Source organism: Schistocerca serialis, chromosome 1, assembly GCF_023864345.2.
Source record: "Schistocerca serialis cubense isolate TAMUIC-IGC-003099 chromosome 1, iqSchSeri2.2, whole genome shotgun sequence".
NCBI classification, from domain to species: Eukaryota; Metazoa; Arthropoda; class Insecta; order Orthoptera; family Acrididae; genus Schistocerca; species Schistocerca serialis.
In genome coordinates, this window is record NC_064638.1 from 405,557,736 (window position 1) to 405,585,584 (window position 27,849).

Genomic DNA, 27,849 nt, shown 5'->3' on the forward strand with positions numbered 1-27,849 from the left:
CTGTATGTGCTGACTAAAGCGCTCGTTAATCTGAGTGTTCTGCTGTTCGAATTTCGCGTCTATCTTTGCGTCCATAGTGCGCGAAAGTTCTACCGTCATTGCTTTAAACTCGTCCCGTAATTGTGCAGCTTTTTCAGAGCATTGTTTAGCGACTCCGCTAATTTCGTCTCTGAGTGTTTCTGTTGCGGCTGTTTGCATTTCTCTTAATTCTTGCGCAACAGACTTAATTTCTTCGCTATTTTTTTGAGAACAAGCCTCAATTTCCACGCGCAATTGTTCCTTAGTGTCATGGCACTGCGCGGCAACGTCTCTAATTTGTTCACTAAGCTGTCTGTTATCTTCCCTAAGTTGTTTGAAATTTTCACTCTGTTGTTTATTATCTTCCCTAAGTTGTTTGAAATTTTCACTCTGTTGTTTATTATCTTCCCTAAGTTGTATCAGTATTGCCATAATTGGATCCGAGCCAAAATTACCATTTCTATTATCTGTACTGTTCAATAGTGGATCTGGAATTGTTTCACTTTCTGTAACCATTTGGTCATTCTGAATTTTACAAAAAGGTTTGTCAGTCAAATGTATACTATCAGTCATTGTTTCGGAATTAAATACATCTGTCCTACTTTGTGTGATCTGTTCATTTTCATTAGACAGATTTGACTGTACATTACTTGAATTTTCCAAATCGGGTGTGTTAAGCTCTACAGCGCTCATTACCATAGAGCATTCTGCGTCATCAATTGTCGTCAAGTTAACAGACGAGACAATTGAGTTCGTTTGTTCATCATTAAGGTGAAAGTCATCATTAGTGGTTGGAATGCACTGATTGTTAGTGAACGCAGGATTGTCATCATTACGTTGCGTATCACAATTACTATCGGTCACGTTGTTTAAGTCGGTAATTTCATTCACAATACTTCGCGATACACTATTCACAGTCTTTCGCGGCATTTTTACAATAGTCAAAATTTTTCACAAAGCAAATAAGCACAATGCAAAAGCAACACACAAATACAACAAAGCAGCAAATTGCCGTTGACCTGTAGAAAGAAAGTCACAATATTATTAAAAGCGTTGCGCCAAATCCTAATTATCTAAGCAAATAAGAGCAGATATCTGACTGTCGCTCAAAAGACTCTCAACGAAATACGATCCTGGACTGGGTGTCGCCAAGTGTAACCTCCCCACCGCAATTTTTTTTTAAGAAAATATAGCAATACATAATAGAAATGGGGAGCCAAGTGTAACCTCCCCACAAAAATTTTAAAAGAAAATAACGATACTAATTAGAAATGCTGATGGACATGGCTCTATGCGTAACCTGCCCACAATCAAATGTACTGACAATGGCAACAAATGTGAAATTCGCAATCTGACTCAATTATAAATCCTTCAAAAAATTAAAGTCCATTCAGTGACAAGAAAATTCAATTAAACCGAAATATCGGTCTTTGGCCCTGTGTAAAAACAATCAGAATTAAAGTCTTACCTCAGAATAAATGGATGTCACATATCTGCTCTTGTTGTTGCGCACCACTTGGAGGAACTACATTGCAAATAATAATATTCTCCTTTTTTTTTGTAATTCTAGTGAAATTTTTCTTCAAAAAGAAGTGGAATGAAATGGGAAGTGCAACGAGATCTTTAGTTCAAAAAAATTAAACTTTTGAGAAAATGCTTTTGAAATAAAAAAAATTATTATTGGGAGACTTGTTGGAGAATAATTACAATAAATAAAATTTTTCATTATCTAATGATTATATTAATTAACAGTATACCTTATTCCTCATCTTGACCATTGTTGCCGACCGCCTACATCACACAACCGCACTGGGCTGCTACTACTGACCGACCGCTCTGCATGACGACTACAGACTGAGTACTGCTCTCAACTAGACAGAGCTACAGACTCGCAACGACTGACTGACTGCTACTCTGCATAGCGACAACTAACTCGCAAAAACCACTACTGACTGAGAACCGCTCGCAACACTCGCGCGGTCAAGCGCATACTCTCTGGTCACAGATGCTACAATGCCTCGCCATCGCTGCTGCGTTACATACGTGTTTCAATGATAAGTGGCCTGTAATTTTTGTTACACCTGTGGTCTTTAGTTAGTTTGGGTATAGCACGGTTCTGCAGACTGGGAAAATGCCTGAGTGTCAGCAATGAATTAATGGTGATTCCTAAAGTCTCTTCGGGTTTTCTGCTGGATCCTAAAATCAACTCCAGTTGATTTTTTTAAAAAAATGGCTCTGAGCACTATGGGACTTAACGTTTGAGGTCATCAGTCCCCTAGAACTTAGAACTACTTAAACCTAACTAAGCTAAGGACAGCCCACACATCCATGCGCGAGGCAGGATTCGAACCTGCGACCGTAGCGGTCGCGCGGTTCCAGACTGAAGCGCCTAGAACCGCTCGGCCACTCCGGCTGGCGGAGATCTTTTATTCTGTGATGCTCTAACGTTTGTAGAAGATCTATTAGAGCAAGTATGACATCGTGATAATGTCAGAGAGGAGGCGTTGAAATGTATAGCAGTTCCGCAGACCGCAAATTTGGCCGTGGAAATTGCTGGTTAGCTGATCGTTGCGGGAGAGTGCCTTTAGCTATGTCGGCATATGATTCACCCTTCCTGGAGAATAAGGTGTAACGTGGTTGGACAGCCGGAGTAAGTGTGTCTTGTTTGGCAATGGCGGCTGTTTGTGGTAGGAATGTGATTACTTGGCGGTTCTCGCGCGAGTGTAGCTGCTGGTAAACAACGAACATCTCTATGACGCAGGATAGCTTTCGCCACAGCTAACGCAAGTGGTTAGAGTGTCTCTCGGTTTTTTACAGTCAGAAGTTAGGCGATTTTGAACGCACTCCACACAACATGTTCCTCATTGCAGTATAGTGGAGAATAAGTAAATCTTCGACACTCGTGACAAAAGTTAAGACCACGTGATCTACAATATTCTACAGTTAGACCTAAAATACGACACAACTGTTGCAGTGAGTATATGTCTGCAGCTTTAACATTTCGAGTTAATATTACTTAAGAACAAGAGTCATATGGCGGATGCATTTGTACTACAAAACCTATTTGGGTTAGTTAATTCAAAAATAATCTCCTACTCAGATGTTGTGGCTGGTAGCCCTCTAATGGCTACTTTCGGCAGTTTGTTAGACCAATTTCATATGAATGAAATTCGATTTGATTCTCTTCCAAGAAACTCACACTTCCTGTAACCGTCAGGGGTCTCAGCCGCACATCACGTCGCGATCTAGCCAATTGCGGATGAGAAAGGATTCACGCTAGGTCTTTTGATATATCTTTCCACTTTTTAGTGGCATATATAAGGGAGGAAACTTGATATGATATTTGCAGGTAGATGTAGAGGGTTATCATTGTCAGGGGGTTCACTTCCACTGGCACAAGAATTTGCAATAACTTCGAAGGAATTTTGAACTCTGTTGTTGCATACCTGTCGAATGGATCGCTCCTATCTTGCCTTGATGCTGTAGGTACTGGATACCGTAGCCGTAGGCGGTGTTACATTGAGAAATAACTGGCCGGCCGGGATGGCCGAGCGGTCCTAGGCGCTACAGCCTGGAACAGCGCGACCGCTACGGTCGCAGGTTCGAATCCTGCCTCGGGCATGGGTGTGTGTGATGTCCTTAGGTTAGTTAGGTTTAAGTAGTTCTAAGTTCTAGGGGACTGGTGACCTTGGAAGTTAAGTCTCATAGTGCTAAGAGCCATTTGAACCATTTGAGAAATAACTTCAGGGAATTCCGTCGGATTATTTACAAAATCACTATCTTCGATACCTTTATGAACAGATCCCACATGCCCGTTCGGTGACTGTATGAACATCCTGGCGCCTTGCTACAAAGCGAGGGAATGGCTCCTAGCGTTAAGTCTGACACTGATGTCGTGGATATAAAAAATAAGTTAGTGAGCACACTTCCGTGAGAGGTTCTAGCGAAGGGTAAACAACGTTGCAGTGATACGATGTGCACCGGACGGCTGATAACTCTGAATGATATCCAGCAGAGGGGGACGAACTTCACGCAATGCCAGCCACTCTTGTGGCGAAATGTCAGTATAATCTGTCGAACGAAGTCGGCCGAAGAACCCGAGACAGAAGCCAACAGGAAATATGTCAACAAGAGGCCAAGAAACCTTGAACAGTTTTAAACCACGGTATTGTATGCACAACATAAATCTGCTAGAAAACATAACCGTCTCACAATGGCTAGCTGTCTAGTACAACATCTCAAAACCAAATTAGATGTTCAACGGGCTCCCGATGTGATGCTTTCTTATCGTTGGATTGTTAGATGAACTTAGAAATGAAACGTTAAGTACTAAAAGTATTTTGTAAAATGGCTGACCCTCCTAGACAGTCATTCGCTTTAGCACGCTGCTTCCGGGATTCAGGGTAGCACGCCGAATTCCAATCAAATTCGCCCTGTGGGTCGGTGTCCTGGCCAGCGTGGATGTGTTGTTTAAGCAGTTTCCCAACTTCCGATTATGTGAATACTGGGATGGTACCCACGTCTCACCGCAGTTACACGATTCCCAGACATTTCTCATAGTTCTCACACTTCCAAATGGATTAGATGCAGATGGTTCAAATGGCTCTGAGCACTATGGGACTTAACATCTATGGTCATCAGTCCCCTAGAACTTAGAACTACTTAAACCTAACTAACCTAAGGACATCACACAACACCCAGCCATCACGAGGCAGAGAAAATCCCTGACCCCGCCGGGAATCGAACCCGGGAACCCGGGCGTGGGAAGCGAGAACGCTACCTCACGACCACGAGATGCGGGCTAGATGCAGATGGGATACGCAGTTTCCGTCTCAGGGAGGGGAGGGGATGGCGGCAGGCAGAGCATTAGTTTCAGGCCGGCTTATGACAGCATCACAGCCGAATCCAGATTACAATACGTACGTGATAAAGAACGGAAAAAAAGAAGATTTTCTAGGTGGAATGTGGGTAACTGAAGAGACTTTCGTTAGATGTGAAATTAGTGAAATGAAAGGAGTACAGGACAATTCAGCAAGGAATAATGAAACAACCTTTGCAATTATCATAAGCAGAAAAGTGAAGAAGTAGTAAATCTTTTGAAAGGGAATGATGTGTGGTAGCCTTGGAAGATAAGAATGAGAAAGCGGAAAATTGAAAGTACCAGTTCGGGAGAGTATAGAATAAGGAAAAAGAACGAGAAAGGAGATACTTTCTGCTCTTTGGGAACGGTTTTGCGTAGTCATAATAAATAAATTTTTCAGCAATGGTGAGAGAAGAAGTAACAATCTTCTCTTCCATCACTGTATGCAAGCAAATAGATTTGCTTTTGGACGCATTACGCCTTGAGAAAAATATATTTTTTGTCTTTCCTTCTATTTCCCAGGCACGTTTCACTGAAGTTTCAGCATCATCAGTAGGCTTTTATTTCCTTTGTGTTAAACAAGAAAAGCGCACCTTAATACTCGCACACATATAAACTTGAATTTTTTGGTAGCGATTACAAATTTGAAGAATCGACAACGTTTTGCATGTGACTTTATTACAACATGCGGTGGTTTACCTAGTAATTTTTAGCTATTGTTTTCTTTCAAAGTTTGTCTTATGGAACCACAGAACTTAATGTACAAAAGTTACTTGGTTTGATATTTTACGATTTGGATTGTTGTGGTTAGACTTGAAATTAACTAATTTTACATGGAAGACCGTGTGTGTATGTGTGTGTGCTATAACACTAACGTGCCGTGGCACACGCTAATGTTACCCTCTGAGAGGATTTCGAAGTTCGACCGTGCGTGTGTCTTACGGACAAGGGTATCGACTATAATTTCGAATTTGGTGCAATTGCAGAAAAACCAAACAGGCTTTAATCTTGGGAGTTAACGAAAATGGTGAGAGGATAAATGAATGAAAAAAATATAATGGTCGCCAGCCCAATTAGGCACATTAATTTGGAGATATATATTTGAGGAAATTGAATATTGGTTATTGAAGTTCCTTTTGTTGAGATTTCCTTGCGAATATCAAACAGGATACAAACTGGCGCATTGCGCTCTGTACTGTGTGTAGTAGCAGTTACCAATAACATAAACACCCCTAAATTATGGGGAGCAAATTTGCACCAAGATCATATTAATAACAGCCACACTCAAGAGCATTACTTAATCATTACTGAAATGTCACTGCATGAAGTGCAGAATTAAATTTGGATATGAGGTGCTTCTATCTTGATTGACATGAAAAATGTAAATAAAGACGAATAACATCATAAATACACTGTTTATGCTCCTCTACATATAGAATTTTTCCTTGGTAACAGTAATAGTTCAAGTTTTTCTTAATAGGTGGAGAATATGATGGGGACCCATAAACTAGGATAGTTTCACTAGTCAAAGCTCTTTGATTATTCACAAGTAAAGATTAACTCTAAAAGCTGATCATTCACTTAAATTACTTTGCAAGACAATAAAATACAACACTGGGCTCAATTAACTTAAAAAAAGGAACCTTCCATGAAGGATGCCAAAAATACACCTTCTTTAAAATTGTGCATAATATTTCTTCTAACAATACTACCGTAAATCTGTTCATTAAAGAGTTATATGTACTTGAACTTTAATTTCCTGCGATGCAGGCATTCTTTGCAATAATATTTACACAATCTTGCACTGTAATCCTACAAAACTATATTTTATTAATAAATTAAGGATATATTATCAAAAGTCTATCCAACTTCTCTTTCATATTGATTGATCTTTGAATTTTTGTACTTTAAATTTCTACCTTATCAGTTTCACTTGGAGTAGTTCATTAACAAAGCATCCAAATTCTACTCTTACTTTACCTTTTACTACTCCCTTTACTTTAGACAAAAAATCACTTTTGAACACATGAATGCAAGAATTGTTCATTTTATCTACATCTACATCTACGTGATTACTGTGCTATTCAGGGCGGCCGGAGTGGCCGAGCGGTTCTAGGCACTACAGTCCGGAACCGCGCGACCGCTAAGGCCGCAGGTTCGAATCCTGCCTCGGGCGTGGATGTGTGTGATGTCCTTAGGTTAGTTAGGTTTAAGTAGTTCTACGTTCTAGGGGGCTGATGACCACAGCAGTTAAGTCCCATAGTGCTCAGAGCCATTTGAACCATTTGTGCTATTCACAATAAAGTGCCTGGCAGAGGGTTCAATGACCCACCTTCAAGCTGTCTCTCTACCGTTCCACTCTCGAACGTGTGATATTCTCTATTTTTGACTTCATTAAAACAGCAAATACGAGTAGTTAATACTTTCAGCGAGAAGGCAAATACTTGTTTGTAAATAATGATTAATGTATAATGAGGAGTCGCATGGCGACTGTGGAATTTTCTAAATAATGTAATTCGTCGTCTTTGGGCGGCAAACAGAAAAATACGGATAGATATGCCATCCTTCACTATTTTGTTCGCTGGAGAACAAATGAAGCCTTGAGCGCTAAAAATACGTGTACTGTTTTTCTCAAGTAAGACGGACACAGATTTGTGGCAGTCTGATCTAATTTTTACTAAATGTATAAAAACGTGTTCTGTCTAAGTTTGAGTGAAGTGTAAAGAACTGTTATAACTTACCGTGACGACGCGAGAGCGACTCAAAGAAGACAATGGCTATATAAAACAGCGCTCAATGGACATGATACGGACATAAAAATCTACCGTCATTGTAGTACTAAGCTTAAGGTACGATATATCTTTTAGTTATAATAAATATTTGTTCTGGGAGTACTGAATCATTTAGCAGTGCTCATTCCTATTATCTCCTCAGAATTATTTTCATTTTAATTATGCATTTTGCTAATATTACAGACACCAAGATCAGCAGTCCAATGTGCGTGTTACATTGATAAAAAGAAAACTGTTTTATCGTCTTCTTGCATCATCTTTAATATTGAATTTCCCTTTTGTGTGATGTTACAGTTGTTTTTGCGCCCTTAAGAACTTTCTGGTCCCTTAGGAAATTGTTTTCTCATAACAGTAACTTCACAACCGGGTATGATCGTATCTACGATCATGAAGTAATTAGAAAGACGATAATGCGATTTCTTAATCCATGGCACGCTAGTTGTGACTGCCTCAAGCCACGCGAAACTGCAAGTAAAAACTAATCACATCTCATAATGCAATATTTTATGACAATGGTCAATCCATGATTCTTACGCCAATTGTGATTGATAAAACAGTAAACTAAATCTCAATTTCCAACTTTCCATTGAATAACAACATCACTTTTATTCTGTAACATCACACTTGGCGCCCGAACAGGGACTTGACCAAAAATTAGTTCAAATTCTTGGAAAATTTTCTATGTGCTTGTGTTAATAAATGTTCTGTCGTTTCATGTACACATCATCTCTGTGAGAATGACGGAAAATACGCTGGTCGATAACGCAGTTTAATTATAGAGAGAAAGGAAAAGAAAAGAGACGCGAATTTGCTGAGACAACATAGTGCTCACCAAGCCATCAAAAAGTAAGTCAGAATTGTGCATACGCAGTGTAGTGCTTCAGTAGCAACGTTGCTTTTCCAAGTCGATCCACATCCTTTCTATCTCCTTCCCGCTATAGAAAATCTGCTTTATTTTATCTTTCAAAGTAAAATTCTTCGTAGTCTGATAATAGAAATTATTTCTCCCCATTGTTAGTATAGCTGTATTACATTTTCAACATGGTGGATATTTTGTGCAATTTGCAGTGAAGAGCATCATCATTAATTTGTTTGAAACGTTTAGGTTCCATCTTGTCTTCTCGCCAGATAGAATTTCATTTGTTGCTCACGCGAGTGCGGTGCTCTTAGCAGACTCACCACGTCACTGACAAACGACGAAAGCCTTGCGTAGCACGTGGTTTACTGACGAAAATGGCAGATAGTAAACAGAGACAGGTGACAACAGGAAACGGGAGTGAAGACTTTAATAGTATTCCATATCCTTTACGATCGCGAACGGTAGGTTCCCGGGTGGAAACAGAACTAACCATGTCTGTAACAGGGGAAAGTGACCCAAAGTCCAAATTCTTCCCGCTGCAGCTACATATGACCTCGGTGCGTTAATGGAAATGCTGAAACAACAGTTTGACGCAGTAAATGAGACTATAAAAACACAAAATGAGACTGTTAACGCCCGATTAGATGCTGTAAGCGAATCAGTAAAAACACAAAATGAGACTGTTAACGCCCGATTAGATGCTGTAAGCGAATCAGTAAAAACACAAAATGAGACTATAAAAACGCAAAATGAGACTGTTAACGCCCGATTAGATGCTGTAAGCGAATCATTAAAAACACAGCTAGGCACAATCAAAACAGATCTGCATAAAGAAATTACGGCTGAATTAAATACCCATTTGGATGAGGTGCAAACTAAGATCAGTGATCAAATTCAGAAAATTCAGAAACAGGTGAAAAGTGAAATAGCTGAAGTATCTGGAACATTAAACACAAAAATTCAGGCAGCTACCAAAGAAATAAACTCAGTTAGAAATGCAGTATCTGACATTGAAGGTGTAGTGGAGGATCTGTCGAGGCAGATAGACTCATTCAATATTGAAGAACAGGTTAAGAGCACCGTGAAAGCACACGCGGAGGCATTGTCGGAACACTACGGTGAATGGATAAAGGGTAAAGATATTTTTATCGAAAAGAAGGTCAGGGAGGAGCTTAGGGAGACTGTCAAGGATGTAACTTATGAAATCTTAGCTGCTCCTGGTAAGTCGGGAGACACAGTGGTTTCTGAATTGGGACAGATTCGGAGCACACTTACACGGGATCTTCCCGAGTGGAAGCAGCAAGTAGTGGACGAAGTCAGAATGCTGAGAAACTGGGTAGCAAATCCGCACACGCATACGCAAACTATAGGAAACAACTCTTTAGACGGTGACGAATGTCAGTCAACTCCTTATCGTTCACCTCCTGATTACATGCAAAACAACAGTCCTGTTGAGCCCCGAGTAGGGAAAATAAATGATCCGCCCACAATTGCGAGTTTAATGCAAGAGGAAAGTGTGATTAAGCATTGCACTTTTCCTGTTTTTCATCCGCAGAAGCGAGAAATACACCCCATCGTGTTCCTAAAGAATTTTTCCGGCATATTTCCCAGGAGCTGGACAGACAGCCAGCGTATTCAGTTCGTCACTGGCTTTATTTCTGGTGATGCAGCATTATGGGGAACGGAAATGGTAGACACGTGTAGGAATTATGAAGAGTTTGAGAAAGTGTTCTTGGCAAAATTTTGGAGTAATGGGGTACAGCAAAGATTAAGGAAGGAGGTGTATGGTGCGGAAATTTTCAATGAGAAGCATGGAAGTCTCCGGCGATACTTCGAGAAGTATCTAGCAAAAATTAAATTCTGGGATTCTCCGATTTCTTCCAAGGACGTAATTATGATTCTCAAAAGCAAACTCCCTGTGTCTATTAGAGAGAAACTAGTAAATGTGTCCGAAGAAGACACAGATGCATTCCTTTCTGTGCTGGATTCCTTAGATTTAATTAGCGAGGATGTGCGCTCCAAGGTTGGCAGCGGCAAATTCTTCCCTGGCAGCCAGCAGAATGCATCGCACGCGGACAACAATGCGCCGAAGGAGAGAGCGAGCTACTGCGACCGCTGTTGCCAACCTGCCAGCCGTTATGAAAACGCAAACGGTAATAACTTTAAATGGAAGCAGAAAACCAATTACAGTAATCAGCAGAGATACCACCCAATTTACAACCACCAGGTACAACATCAGTACGGAAACCCACCATTTAATTCTGCGCCTGAGCAGTATGGAAATTCTCCACAAACGATTGGTAATTTTTCAAATGGGCCAGTGTACAATCAAAGTTATAGGTCGAAAAATAGCAAGTTGCATGGGCAAGGCGGAGACCAACCAGCACATCAGAACAACTTTTCACAGAATAGAGGACCGCGGAACAATTTTCAAACGGTACCAAATGCGAACTTTCCTTCACAAGGAAATGGTTCTGCCGGCAACCAAAAGATCGGGCGACAGCAGCCGTCTCAAGTATTTTATTCACAAGCGAATGCACCCAGTGGATTTTACCCCTTTACACCGGCATTTGTACCACATAACCAGCACCAATATGAAACGGAACAAACACTTAAGGCCATGAATGACAAACAGGTTAAACATCCTGCGGAAAATAGAGGCAGAGCCTTTCAGCCTCCTAGAGGTCGCTGCCGGTTCCAGTGGGGGTACTAACGAATACTCTGATTCTGAGTATGTTAATGCGATACGGTACGACCATGAGACCGACTTACGAGATGACCTTGCACCTGACCTAGAAGCTAATGGCATTTATGACGAACAGGTCCAGGCTTCGATTAAGATTTCTATTGCCAACATTCCTGTCACAGCCATTGTTGATACAGGAGCAAACATCAATGTGATGTCATCATGTCTCTTCAGACAGGTGTCTTCTGTTTCAAAAGTTTTATCATTGCCGATTCAGGGCTGCTCCATATCGGGAGCGATTGGTCCATTGAAACAGAGAGTTAGTTTACAGACACAGCCTCAACTGCAGATAGAATCTGTTTCGGTTTCCTGCCTCTTGCGTGCTGGAAATTTCCTTGTGTGAACTGTTAATGATAAGTATTAATGATAAGTATTAAGTGCTATGTATGGAAAAATTGTTTATAGTGATGGACATTGAACTGATATTTCTTCAACAAGCTGAAGCAGGAAATTGGGGTTGCACCAAGAATTTCAATTTAATTTTAAGTTAGTATTAAGAAAAAAAAGTGCTTGCGAGGCGATTGCCTGGAGCTATATAAATATGTAAAGGTGAGAAATGGAGAAGGATGCGTAAATAAGCACTTCTCTCAAGGTACAAGAAGATTTATAGATTTATTTTTAGTAATGTAAGTACTTGAAGTTCTGTTGTAAAAGCCCAAATTACCTGCTTAAAAAAAAAAGGGGGTACATGTTCAAACACTCCAGACAGTGGACAGGAGTAGAAGAAATAGCTTAAAGTTCAGTTAAAGCGTGCTGTTAAATGGATAAACAAGTGGTAACCCACATGTGTTCACGCAAGGAGACAATAAGCGGTAGTAAACTAAGTTAGGTGAAATACAGTACAAATAGAGGCAAACCATGAAGCATCAATAATGTAGCGTAAGTACTCCACGAGGCCATTAATTGCTATGAAAGTTAACTATTTCCCTGTGATCTGAGCCCAATGTAAAGAGTATATGAGGAATGTTAGCTGACGAATAGATTTCAGTAGAATCAAGGTACTAAATAACCACACAGCAAGCCCCCTGTATCATAAATAAGTCCAAGTAAAGATCTTCAGAAGATTTGTAGTGTAATCTAGCGACCATTCAATACCCTAACTGAAGGCTAATCTAAAGAACAAGCAATGCAGTGATATTTAAACTAAATACTGACTATAGCCAGAGTAAGACGTAGAAGTAGCAAAGCATGCTGTAATGAAAGAGGTTGAAATTTATATATGTGCCTATGTTTATTATGATAATTTTATTTACATGCAGATTTTATTGCAAAAATGTCTCCTGAGACACTCCTCTTATGAAATCCATTTTCCTTGTGCCCGTTCCTTTTGATCCTGGTTCATTAACCCACACCAAGGGTCGACTTGTAAAAGGCACGTGTGCTTCGAGGCAAAGCAGTGCTTATGAGAAATGAGACACGTAGCGTGATGAACTTCGCTAGCTTTGGTAATGTTTGTTATGGACCGGTTGCGTAAACCCAGTGAACTGTCGGTAATTCCATTCATGCGAAAAATAGTAGACACGCGTTACCCTATTTTTTTTAGCAGAGAACGATTGCTGACTAGATGAAGCGAAAAGGGAGACCTATTGTTATCCAGTCTGCCCTCAAATATAAAAAAAAAATTTGACAAGCACAAAGGAAAGCACAAAAAAAAAAAAGATTCAGCGTTAAATGCGTACTCGTTAAGTAGTAGATATGCTGCGTGGCAGTAGAAAATGATCTTGGGTGCACTAAAGAATAAATGCAACGAGTGTTGCGAAACCTGTAGTTTTCATAATGAGGAGATGAGCCCTTAAAAGAAAGTTTGAAAGAATATTTTTAGGTTCACTAGTGAAAATAAACCTTGAGATATAAAGAGTCCATTCATAAAGCAGTTGTTCACTGGACTTAACAAAAGGAGTGACCATTAATTGTAAATATTAGCTCGTAAGTGATCTTTTGTAAATAGTAGAATATAAGTCTTTCTGTACCAATGGAGGAAACCTGCAAAATTGGTTGTTTTGTAAATGAACTCTATCAGCGAAGGAACTAAGCACGAATGCTGTGTGAAGATGCACACTAAAGTGCGATGTGCATAATAAAAATAACTGTTCACTGTATATTAGTGGTAGTGTTGTACTGCAAGTGTAGAAAGAAGTCAAGGCTACGACAACAGGTGCAACGCAAAGTTCAGTGTTGTTCTAAGTGCAGCGACAGCTAAAACATTCGTCGTCACTTACCTGTGAGCCTCATGGGAGGCAGTTGACAGAGAAGTATGGAGGCAGCTTCAGTGTCCGACTCCTCCGATGGAAAACGCGCGCGAGGTGTGTGTATCGATGCACTCGCGTGTTACTAAGTTCACAAAAAAAAAAGGAGCAATCGACGACCAGCAGCTCTGTTACAGCCTGAGCGCGAACGGATGCTGAGTATTGGAGCTCACGCAACACTGTGCAGCCGCTGTGAGTGGCTGACGTGTGGGTGACGAAACAATCCAAACTTTAAACTGCTAACCGCCATGACTTCCATCGTACATACTGGACGAAAGACATTTGTACACTTGTGTGACTACATCTTCATACGTAAATTAAGCAATTTTCTTGAGTTGAAGTTAAGATGAGTAAGAAGTAGATTGTTAGATTACTCAGACCTTAAAGCCATTAATACCGGCACTCCTGAACACTGCTAAAATGAATTTTAATCCTGTCTCTTGATGGACAAAGAAAATGAATGTGCACTATAGGAAGACCCTAAACTCCAGACCAGTCCCGATCCTTAACAAATGTATCCAATAGGTTGTAAGTTATACTAATAATTTTCCACTTCTTCTGTTTCATATTGTAAATAAAAACCCGGGAAGCCACTTGAATTCCTGGCACCACAGTGGAAAGGACAGATGTACTGCATGATGAACGCCGTAGACAGCTAACACAGAAAGTGAAAGCATCACGAAGTGTAGTGCTACGTTATTAAACTATAATTGAACCACAATGAGTCAACAGAAGCTCGAACATTGTCCACTCTAGTTTAGTGAAAATAAGCACTCACTGTACTCATGTATTAGTCGTTAAGCTCAAGAGAAAGTAATTTCTGAATTCTATCCCCTGAAGTGTGAAATGAACGTTCACTTATTGTTATAAGCAAATATGGACCAAACTTAAATATGCACATAAATGTTAATCTTGCTATTGTGGAATGAAGTGACTGATGAACAGAGAATGAAAAACTTTATTTTGAAAAATGATAAATATCTGATATATGTTTATAAATGTAATTTCAATTTATGTACATAGTACGCCAGTAACATTATGTAAATGTCACCCCAAAAATCACGAATATCTCATGAGGACATGAGGATCGAGGTAATCCTTCGGCATTCCCTCTCTCCTCATGGGAGGCAATGTGATATTCGCTATTTTTGACTTCATTAAAACAGCAAATACGAGTAGTTAATATTTTCAGCCAGAAGGCAAATACTTGTTTGTAAATAATGATTAATGTATAATGAGGAGTCGCATGGCGACTGTGGAATTTTCTAAATAATGTAATTCGTCGTCTTTGGGCGGCAAACAGAAAAATACGGATAGATATGCGATCCTTCACTATTTTGTTCGCTGGAGAACAAATGAAGCCTTGAGCGCTAAAAAGACTTGTACTGTTTTTCTCAAGTAAGACGGACACAAATTTGTGGCAGTCTGATCTAATTTTTACTAAATGTATAAAAACGTGTTATGTCTAAGTTTGAGTGAAGTGTAAAGAACTGTTATAACTTACCGTGACGACGCGCGAGCGACTCAAAGAAGACAAAGGCTATATAAAAGAGTGCTCAATGGACATGATACGGAGATAAAAATCTACCGTCATTGTAGTACTAAGCTTAAGGTACGATATATGTTTTAGTTATAATAAATGTTTGTTCTGGGAATACTGAATCATTTATCAGTGCTCATTCCTATTATCTCCTCAGTATTATTTTCATTTTAATTATGTATTTTGCTAATATTACAGACACCAAGATCAGCAGTCCAATGTGCGTGTTACATTGATAAAAAGAAAACTGTTTTATCGTCTTCTTGCATCAGCTTTAATATTGAATTTCCCTTTTGTGTGATGTTACAGTTGTTTTTGCGCCCTTAAGAACTTTCTGGTCCCTTAGGAAATTGTTTTGTCATAACAATAACTTCACAACCGGGTATGATCGTATCTACGATCATGAAGTAATTAGAAAGACGATAATGCGATTTCTTAATCCATGGCACGCTAGTTGTGACTGCCTCAAGCCACGCGAAACTGCAAGTAAAAACTAATCACATCTCATAATGCAATATTTTATGACAATGGTCAATCCATGATTCTTACGCCAATTGTGATTGATAAAACAGTAAGCTAAATCTCAATTTCCAACTTTCCATTGAATAACAACATCACTTTTATTCTGTAACATCACAAACGGCACGCGGGATAAACGAGCACTTAAATTTTTCTGTGCGTGTCTTGATTTATCTTATTTTATCGTGATGGTCATTTCTCCCTATGTACGTGGGTGCCAACAGAATGTTTTCGCAATCGGAGGAGAAAACTGATGATTGAAATTTCATGAGAAGATCCCGTCGCAACGAAAACCGAATTTGTTTTAATGATTGCCACTCCAATTTTCGTTTCATGTCTGTGGCACTGTTTCGCCTATTTCGCGATAATACAAAACGAGCTGCCCCTCGTTGAACTTTTTCGATGTCATCCGTCAGTCCCACCCGATGCGGATCCCACACCGCACAGCAGTACTCCGGAATAGGACGGACAAGCGTGGTGTAAGCAGTCTCTTTAGTAGACCTGTTGCACCTTTTAAGTGTTCTGCCCATGAATGCACTCTTTGGTTTGTTCTGCCCAGTTTATGTTATTTGTAATTGTAATCCCTAAGCATTTAGCTGAATTTACAGTCTTAAGATTTGTGCGACTTATCATGTAATCCAAATTTAGCGAATTTCTTTTAGTACTCATGTGAATAACTTCGCACTTTTCTTTATTCAGCTCAATTGCCCCTTTTCGCACTATACAGATATTCCGTTTATATCAGGATACTTGGTTTTAGTAGCAATTATGTGAGGACCCTGCGTAGGTTCGTGATCAGGATTGAAAATATGGATTATCATTGACACAACACACAAATTAATTGGTCCATACCCATATACGAGGGTGGTTTGTAAAGTTCTAGGAATCCCCACGAGAGGCCAGTGCTAGCGCAACGAGCTGGTCACGTGATATTCATTGGACTGTTGCCTGTAAATACGTCAGTGCTCATGGAAAAGAGCTGTGGCGGTGACGTGGCTCTGTTGTTGTTCCCGCTTAGTGATTTGCGAAGATGGAAAAAATCGAGATTCGAGCAGTGATTAAGCACTACGTAAAGAAGGGTATAAAGGCAAAGGACATTCATGCCGATTTCCAGAATACATTGGGGGACTCTGCACCTTCGTACTGAAATGTTGCCAAGTGGAGAAACGAACTTCAATTTGGTCGGGAGAGCTTAGATGATGATTCGCGCAGTGGTCAGCCAAGATGTGTCACTACTCTAGCAATCATTGCAAAAGTGCACAAAATGATCATGGAGGATCGCCAATTGAAAATGCGTGAAACTGCTCACGTTTGCCAGATGTCATATGAAAGGTATATCACATTTTAACCTAAGAATCGGAAATGAAAAAGTTATCTGTAAGATGGGTGCCGCTACTCTTGACGCTTGATCAGAAACGCATGTGCCGTCACTGTGGCAAAATTACACGAACTAAGGTATGATTTGTTGCCACACCCGCCTTATTCACCTTCTATCGCTCCGTCAGACTTCGATCTCTTTCAGAAACTGAAATTTGGTCTTGGTGGACGAAGATTCACTTCAAACAAAGAATTTATAGCCGGAGTTGACAAGTATTTTGCATTCATGGAGGAAACTCATTGTCGAGATGAGATCAAAGCACAGAAACATCGTTGAACCAGGGAGATTAATTTACAAGGAGACTACATTGAAAAATAAAAAAAGTTTCAGTGATTTAAGTACTTTTTATTCTATTCCGTTCCGAGAAATTTTCAAAACACCCTCGTACATTACTTAACTGAATGTATGACGTTCGTGGAAGGTGTGGTAAAGTTTGGTGGCAGGCGCAATGGCGGCTAACTGTACTCACGGCTCTTGATATGCGAATGCTCTATAATTCTCTTCTTGGCGTCGGATTTTCAACACATTAGAGTCGTTTTATTATTCCGTGAATACCAAACAATTGCCAGATCCACATCCGAGGCTAGTCCCTTCTAATGCAGCTTCCAATTGCCTCTCTTAGCACAGTCTATATGTACCGTGCTAAGGCTAGCCACATACTGCGTGTCGTTCACACAGGGGAGCCGCTCGGTTCGACAGCCAAAGCCACCTTTTATATTGCACCATGCCATTTTCGTTTCGGAGGGTCCCCCCTACAGCGTTTGCGTGTTACAGACACAGGGGCCCTAAGCATGAACCAGCTTTTGACAAACATACTGTTTCTTAAAAACATATTCATATTATAATAATCTAAAATTTCAACACATTCTTTTCCTTTTTTTCAAATCTACATTACAAAACTCTAATTTTCTTGCCGTACATCAACGAGTTTAAACAACACCGACACACGCTTTATAAATTGCAGATACACTGTTACATAAAATAAACCTACTCCAAATCGATACAAGTGTGTGTGTGTGTGTGTGTGTGTGTGTGTGTGTGTGTGTGTGTGTGTGTGTGTGTACGTATCTTTGTTTAGTAATTGTTGTAATACTTGAAGAAGTCCAAGAGAGATAAAAGGAATTTTGTTTCTTAGATTATTTTGTTTCTTAGATCACAACATACAATTACTTACAAGGATTTCAAAAATTCTTTACAGCATCATACTGGCAGTAGATATGTCTTTTATTCACGTTTTTGTGTATTCCAATAAACAAAAAATATCGCACATCTTCCAGCCTACGCATGCTTTCGATTTCACGTCGTCGGTGTCTTGCGCTTGAATGTCAGTGGGTTTATTCAAACAGCTTGTCATGTTATGTACCAAGGAATTTCCGCCTCAATACCACAGAATAACTCGAAGTAGTCACTGGATATCGAATCCGGACCACGGAGCTAACGTCCAGCAACTACAACGAGGTCACATTTTTCTTTATGATTAGTTAATAGACGGCCTATGTAAATAAACACTACGACAAGTATATAAAAACCTGGATAATGATCGAATTTGCACCATATATAGACACCGTTCGCTACTCAAGGCTATTTTCTCGTTAGTACCGTTTACTTCAGGCTCTAGCAAGTTTCTACATGACCTTCATCAGACCATGAAGTAGTCTATGTATAGTATGATAGTAAGTTATGTTCTTTAATTCCAACGAAAGGAAACAATTACAATTAAACTGTAATTGAAAATTGAAAGAATATTTGGTCAAACTGCTTGTCCGATGATAGTGAGCTCTTCTTCTATATTCTTAGAAGATTGCGGCAAATAGACCTCCCGCAACCGTTTTGGTTCAAATGGTTCAAAGGGCTCTAAGCACTATGGGACTTAAAATCTGAAGTCATCAGTCCCCTAGGCTTAGAACCACTTAAACCTAACCTAAGGACGTCACACACATCTATGCCCGAGTCAGGATTCGAACCTGCGACCGTAGCAGCAGCGCGGTTCCGGACTGCAAACCGTTTTGGAAGTGTAAGAATATTTTACACAAAACATTTTGTTCTTAATGTAAACACACCTTATTTGGCAGTCTAACTGGTATCTTATCTTGTTTTAAAATCTTCTACGTGAATCATTAACGATTTCCGTTGACAGATTTTCGATGATGATGACTTACTTCGACATTCAGGTGCCGGCTACGTTCAGGAGCAGTGAGATACCATGCTGCTGCTTGTTCGAGTTACTCGCTACTGCGATGTAATTGGTACATAATGTTTTAACTCACCACCTGTTCCAGCTATTTGTTAATTAGTTTCCAGCATCTGACATAATTAAAATGCATTAATGCGTAATGCTGGCGGCGTACAATTACCATAACTACATTAGGAATGGCAAGGGACATTAGGAATTTATTTTGTGATACCCAGCTACGGCATGAGGGAATAATGTCGGAGTGGGAGCTGACCTGTGGTCTTCCAAAGACCGTACACCCTCTCCTCTATACATAAAAATAAGTGATATTAACAGAATATTCCGTCGGTTCTTGGTAGAACAACATTATAGTAAATGAAAAGCACCAGTTTGCTTTTGTTCTACAATATTAATTTTGTTGTTAACCGGTTTTCGGCTTACTAGGCCATCTTCAGACATTTACTGAGTATTATCACCAAAGAAATTAAATGTTAGCAAACAACATTGGAAGAGACATAACACATCTAGACTGAAGTAGAAACATACAATAACATCTTTGCAATGAAAAAGTAAAAACTGAACAGTACATAAATAACAATGGAGTAGACAGGAAAACGTTTAACACAAAATAGGAATAGCATGCCTAAATAACAGTTTCTATTAGTAAACAAAACTAATAAAATAAAATAAAATTAGTACTAGTCAAGGCTGCATCAGTAGGTATGAAACATGGAGAGTGATACACTTCCCCTCACCTTTTCCCCTCACCTAAACTTCATATAATCATCTTTGTTGTTCATTACTTCCCACACTCTCACAGGTCCGCAGCTCGTGGTCGTGCGGTAGCGCTCTCGCTTCCCGCGCCCGGGTTCCCGGGTTCGATTCCCGGCGGGGTCAGAAATTTTCACTGCCTCGTGATGACTGGGTGTTGTGTGTTGTCCTTAGGTTAGTTAGGTTTAAGTAGTTCTAAGGTCTAGGGGACTGATGACCATAGATGTTTAGTCCCTTAGTGCTCAGAGCCATTTGAACCATTTTGAACACACACTCTCTCTTCCAACATATTCCCATTTTCCTGTATTCATTAAGTTGTTTTGTTTTGTTGAAGTTGTGTTTGTATTCCACATAGACTGTAGTTTCAATAGTTAAGGCTTTCTGTTAATTGGTACTTGTATTACTGTCCATGTTTAACGCCCCTTGTAGATGTCTCATCAAATACTGTTTATATTTTCCTTTGCTCATTTATTTAATGAAAACTGTTACACAGCTACTGCTTTGATTATAATGTTAATGTTAGAATGTAATACCACCACACTCTCAAACTGTAGGTTCCCTCAAACACCTCCATTTTCCATCATTTATTTATTTCTATTTATCTTATTGATATTGCTTAAGTTCCTTATGTATTCTGTATTTACATTGCTAACTGTCTCTTTGATTGGTTGTGTATCACTCTCCATTTTTCATACCTTCTGATGCAGCCTTGTCTAGCTTAGTCTCCTTCCGCCGCCGAGCAGTGTCAGCAGTGCGCAAGTAGCAGCATTACTGCATTTACTTGGCAATCTTGTATTTTAATAACCGTTTAAATTTTGTCGATTTGTTTGCTCTCTCTGTAGATTAGTTCAGACGTTCTTTGCAAAACAGTTTTTAGCATGGATAGGGACTGCAACTGCTGTGTTCGGATGCAGGCTGAGTTGGCATCCCTTCGCTCCCAGCTTCAGGCAGTGTTGGCTTTGGTCACACAGCTTGAGGCTGTTGCTAATGGGCATCACTGTGGGGGTCGGGATGGGGGTTTGTCAGGGACGGCCAGCTCGTCCCACGCATCCCCTGATCGGATTACGACTGTGGTTGCCCGGGATACTGCCCGCATTGAGGCTGATCCCTCACCTGTGGTAGAGTGGGAGGTCGTTTCAAGGTGTGGCAGGGGGCGAAAGACATTCCGGAGGGCTGAACGGAAAGCCTCTCCAGTTTGTCTGACGAACCGGTTTCAGGCTCTGTCTCAGGCTGATACTGATCTTCGGCCTGACATGGCTGCTTGTCCTGTTCCAGAGGTTGCCCCTCAGTCTGCAAGATCCGGGCAGTCGCAGAGGGTGGGCTTACTGGTAGTTGGGAGCTCCAACGTCAGGCGCGTAATGGGGCCCCTTAGGGAAATGGCAGCAAGAGAGGGGAAGAAAACCAATGTGCACTCCGTGTGCATACCGGGGGGAGTCATTCCAGAAGTGGAAAGGGTCCTTCCGGATGCCATGAAGGGTACAGGGTGCACCCATCTGCAGGTGGTCGCTCATGTCGGCACCAATGATGTGTGTCGCTATGGATCGGAGGAAATCCTCTCTGGCTTCCGGCGGCTATCTGATTTGGTGAAGACTGCCAGTCTCGCTAGCGGGATGAAAGCAGAGCGTTTATGGAAAAAGTTCAAGGCAATCGTAAAATGAGTTTTAGACAGGTACGTGCCGAGTAAAACTGTGAGGGACGGGAAAAACCCACCGTGGTACAACAACAAAGTTAGGAAACTACTGCGAAAGCAGAGAGAGCTCCACTCCAAGTTTAAACGCAGCCAAAACCTCTCAGACAAACAGAAGCTAAACGATGTCAAAGTTAGCGTAAGGAGGGCTATGCGTGAAGCGTTCATTGAATTCGAAAGTAAAATTCTATGTACCGACTTGACAGAAAATCCTAGGAAGTTCTGGTCTTACGTTAAATCAGTAAGTGGCTCGAAACAGCATATCCAGACACTCCGGGATGATGATGGCATTGAAACAGAGGATGACACGCGTAAAGCTGAAATACTAAACACCTTTTTCCAAAGCTGTTTCACAGAGGAAGACCGCACTGCAGTTCCTTCTCTAAATCCTCGCACAAACGAAAAAATGGCTGACATCGAAATAAGTGTCCAAGGAATAGAAAAGCAACTGGAATCACTCAATAGAGGAAAGTCCACTGGACCTGACGGGATACCAATTCGATTCTACACAGAGTACGCGAAAGAACTTGCCCCCCTTCTAACAGCCGTGTACCGCAAGTCTCTAGAGGAACGGAGGGTTCCAAATGATTGGAAAAGAGCACAGATAGTCCCAGTCTTCAAGAAGGGTCGTCGAGCAGATGCGCAAAACTATAGACCTATATCTCTTACGTCGATCTCTTGTAGAATTTTAGAACATGTTTTTTGCTCGCGTATCATGTCATTTCTGGAAACCCAGAATCTACTATGTAGGAATCAACATGGATTCCGGAAACAGCGATCGTGTGAGACCCAACTCGCCTTATTTGTTCATGAGACCCAGAAAATATTAGATACAGGCTCCCAGGTAGATGCTATTTTTCTTGACTTCCGGAAGGCGTTCGATACAGTTCCGCACTGTCGCCTGATAAACAAAGTAAGAGCCTACGGAATATCAGACCAGCTGTGTGGCTGGATTGAAGAGTTTTTAGCAAACAGAACACAGCATGTTGTTATCAATGGAGAGACGTCTACAGACGTTAAAGTAACCTCTGGCGTGCCACAGGGGAGTGTTATGGGACCATTGCTTTTCACAATATATATAAATGACTTAGTAGATAGTGTCGGAAGTTCCATGCGGCTTTTCGCGGATGATGCTGTAGTATACAGAGAAGTTGCTGCATTAGAAAATTGTAGCGAAATACAGGAAGATCTGCAGCGGATAGGCACTTGGTGCAGGGAGTTGCAACTGACCCTTAACATAGACAAATGTAATGTATTGCGAATACATAGAAAGAAGGATCCTTTATTGTATGATTATATGATAGCGGAACAAACACTGGTAGCAGTTACTTCTGTAAAATATCTGGGAGTATGCGTACGGAACGATTTGAAGTGGAATGATCATATAAAATTAATTGTTGGTAAGGCGGGTACCAGGTTGAGATTCATTGGGAGAGTGCTTAGAAAATGTAGTCCATCAACAAAGGAGGTGGCTTACAAAACACTCGTTCGACCTATACTTGAGTATTGCTCATCAGTGTGGGATCCGTACCAGGTCGGGTTGACGGAGGAGATAGAGAAGATCCAAAGAAGAGCGGCGCGTTTCGTCACTGGGTTATTTGGTAACCGTGATAGCGTTACGGAGATGTTTAATAAACTCAAGTGGCAGACTCTGCAAGAGAGGCGCTCTGCATCGCGGTGTAGCTTGCTTGCCAGGTTTCGAGAGGGTGCGTTTCTGGATGAGGTATCGAATATATTGCTTCCCCCTACTTATACTTCCCGAGGAGATCACGAATGTAAAATTAGAGAGATTAGAGCGCGCACGGAGGCTTTCAGACAGTCGTTCTTCCCGCGAACCATACGCGACTGCAACAGGAAAGGGAGGTAATGACAGTGGCACGTAAAGTGCCCTCCGCCACACACCGTTGGGTGGCTTGCGGAGTATTAATGTAGATGTAGATGTAGATGTAGATGTAATTTTATTTTATTTTATTAGTTTTGTTTATTAACAGAAACTGTGATGTAGGCACGCTATTCCTATTTTGTGCTAAAGGTGTTCCTGTCTACTCCATTATTATTTATGTACTATTCAGGTTTTACTTTTTAATTGCAAAGATGTTACTTACTGTATGTATCTACTTCAGTCTCTTCCTAAGTTGTTTGCTAACATTTAACTTCTTTGGTGAAAATATTCAGTAAATGTCAGAAGATGGCCTAGTAAGATGAAAACCGGTTAACAACAAAAGTAATATTGTAGAACAAAAGCAAACTGGTGCTTTTCATTTATTAAAAATAAGTTTTTTATCGTCTTTTAATACGAGTGTCTGGTCGTACCCGTTAAGATGCGAGATGTTGCCACAACTTCCGCTCTCTTTCGGACATTTTACTTTGGGCTCTCTAATATAAACCATAACATTAATACTTTGTGTTTCAGAATTAATTTAACTCCCTGAGTGATGTCAACCGCGTTTGTCCCTGCCTGAATCGTAATTCTGCTACCTCCATTCCCCCGGAGTATGTAGTGGACAAGTTAGGGGGTTCTATCAAGAATAAGAATATACACTTCACTTCTTACCGTCAGTTATCGTTCCGATAATGTTTTCCACCGAAGCGCAGTGTCAGCATTAGCACTGAGCCAGGAACCAATACTAACTCACCTTGAGAGCTTCGCTCCCTGCAATCAATTATTCTACATGCCAATACCAGTCGCCAAGTCCTGAATGAATTCTGTCAGAGACAGCAAAAGACTTGGAAGAGCAGTTGAACGGAATGGACAGTGTCTTGAAAGGAGGATATAAGATGAACATCATCAAAAGCAAAACGAGGATAATGGAATGTAAGTCGTGTGATGAGACACTTAAAGTAGCAAAGATGTTTTCCTACTTTGGAAACAAAATAACTGATGATGGTCGAAGTAGAGAGGGTGTAAATGTAGACTGGCAATGGCAAGGAAAGCGTTTCTGAAAAGAGAAATTTGTTAACATCGAGTATAGATTTAAGTGTCAGGAAGTCGTTTCTGAAAGTCTCTGTATGGAATGTAGCCATAAATGGAAGTGAAACATGGACGATAAATAGTTTAGACAAGAGGAGAATAGAAGCTTTCGAAATGTGGTCCTAGAGAAGAATGCTGAAGATTAGATGGGTAGATCACGTAAGTAATGAGGAGGTATTGAATAGAATTGGGGAGAAGAGGGGTTTGTGGCATAACTTGACTAGAAGAAGGGATCGGTTGGTGGGGCATATTCTGAGGCATGAAGGGATCACCAATTTAGTACTGGAGGGCAGCATGGAGGGTAAAAGTCGTAGAGGGAGACCTAGAGATGAATACACTAAGCAGACTCAGGAGGATGTAGGTTGCAGTAGGTACTAGGAGATGAAGAAGAAGCTTGCGCAGGATAGAGTAGCATGGAGAGCTGCATCAAACCAGTCGCAGGACTGAAGACCACAACAACAAGTCCAGAAGAGACATATTTTAAAATTAAGCCTGTTCATTATATTTTTATGAAATGTAATTATTGTTTATCGACCAGAATGAAACTAACAATGTTTTGAATGACATCCTTTTCAACATTACATTACAAACTTTCCAAATAAAAGAATGAATTTAGTAATAGTCATTAGCCTAAATCTACTTCAATACTGAGACTCCTATCAAATGAATTTAAGCAAAAGAAATTTAGGCAATTACTTATAAAAGCAACCAGTCAAATGTGCGTGTCACCATTTTACTTCTCCAGTACACAAAGACTTATGAATGCTGACTGAAGCGAGAAATGAAAATTTGTATCAAGGTCAGGATTAGAACGCGCGTCTTCTGGTCTCAAGGCAGATGCGCCAACCACTACGCCACCCTGGCACAACAGCTTCGCACAGCTGCACGGACTACTCTAACACGCTTCCCTCCTCAGGCCAAATTCTAATTCACGACTCAGCCCACTTTAGTATTCCCGCTAAACTCGAACAGCACTACACAGGCTCTCCAGTGTTATGGAACAGCTCCTCAGCGTCGAACGAAAGGGGGCGTCCTTTCTGAAGTCCAGGCATAGGTGATTTTAATCAGATGAAACTATATGGTTCCACAGACCTTTCCAGGTCACAAATATGTGTGATTTATATATACAGACTGAAGTGACGAATTCAAAATGGTTCAAATGGCTCTGAGCACTATGGGACTTAACATCTGAGGTCGTCAGTCCCCTAGAACGTAGAACTAGTTAAACCTAACTAACCTAAGGACATCACACACATCCATGCCCGGGGCAGGATTCGAGACTGCGACCGTAGCGGTCGCGCGGTGACGAATTCAAATTTGTATAAAAGTTAGCACATCTGCCTTGTGAGCAGAGGTCAAATACAGGCCTTGGTACAAATTTTCATTCATCGCTGTAGTCTGCATATATATGCATTGCATGGGGCCTTAATTATTTATAGAATGAATGCAAATACTTTTTAATTTTAGTAGCTGTATGTCCGGTTACGCAGTCTCGTAAACGGTTGGCCCTGATTAGTATTAGTACGCAATCTGACTGCATAGAATAACAACAAAGAGTGAGAGAAAACTTCCGTTAACACAATTAATTAATTGAGTCCCCAGCAACTATAAAACCTACGAAACAGCAAAACACAAGTGCAGCTGTTCTGTGTGTGGAAGTGTGATTCAACGTACACATCTGGCACGGTTCTTCCTCAATAAGACCAGATATTTTAAACACCATTTATACTGAAGTAGTTAAAAAAAACAGAAATACTATAATTGCACATAGAAACCAGAAATACAGTCTAATACAAGAACACGAGCCAGATGCTTTGTTGACTGAACCTGTAACCAGTAGGCATTATTGTTTAAAGCATTGAAATGATACAAAAAAAAGGAATTTTTTTACCTTCATATATATTGACGAAAAGCACACTCTGATCATTACAGCATCCCCAATCCAACAACATCTGGTGTCTAGCCCATCAAAACAATACTACAACATCTGAACAAGCACTGTCCATGGGAACTTCTCAACAACGACTCACCACTGCTACATCTCAACAAGCACTCTCCATCACGACTTCTCGACAAGCACTGCCAGTGGAGGCGGCTGAATAATACTCTTTGGCGCAATCTCTGGCGCTGTGGCTCAGCGTAGCCATCTTTCATATGCCCCTCCTCCACGGGCCAGAATTTGATGGTATTTTTGCCAGCATTGGTGGTAAAAATACCACCAAATTCGTCCAAAGAAGAAAAAAAATTACAAACAAAAATAAAAGATAATATTAATAATTAAATATCACATAACTAGATCAAATTTTGGCTTTGCACTCACCGTTCCATATCCTAATATATAAAATACAGTAAGGAGTACAAATGCTTTCATATATGTGATTTTACATAATAGTTTACATAAGTATTATTCAATCAATGGCACCAGCAATGTCAAATGGGTGTAGGTAAGAGTCTCTTAGCATTTCACAAACAGTAAATACACAAAAAAATCAGTTTATACAAATATTCACATTAAATGCTTTCCATAGATCAATAAACAAGTAGTTGACAGTTCCAGCAGTAGCACCCAGCAATGGTCAACAGATGCAGACACCAACGAGTGACATTATTTCAGTAGAAACAGTTCCATCAGTGGCACCCAGCAATGTTAAACAGGTGCAGACAGCAAGAAGTAACATCATTTCAGTAGAAACAGTTCTAACAGTGGCACCCAGTAATGTTGAACAGGTGCAAACACCAACAAGCGACATTATGTCAGTAGAAACAGTTCCATCAGTGGCACCCAGTAATGTTGAGCAGGTGCAGACACCAACAAGTGACATTATCTCAGTAGAAGCAGTTCCATTAGTGGCACCCAGTAATGTTGAGCAGGTGCAGACACCAACAAGTGACATCATTTCGGTAGAAGCAGTCCATCAGTGGCACCCCTAATGTTGAACAGGTGCAGACACTAACAAGTGAAATCATTTCAGTAGAAGCAGTTCCATTAGTGGCACCCAGTAATGTTGAGCAGGTGCAGACACCAACAAGTGACATTATGTCAGTAGAAACAGTCCATTAGTGGCACCTCGCAATGTTGAACAGGTGCAGACACCAACAAGTGACATCATTTCAGCAGAAGCAGTCCATCAGTGGCACCCAGTAATGTTGAGCAGGTGCAGACACCAACAAGTCACATCATTTCAGTAGAAGCAGTCCATCAGTGGCACCCAGCAATGTTGAACAGGTGCAGACACCAACAAGTGACATTATGTCAGTAGAAACAGTTCCATCAGTGGCACCCAGCAA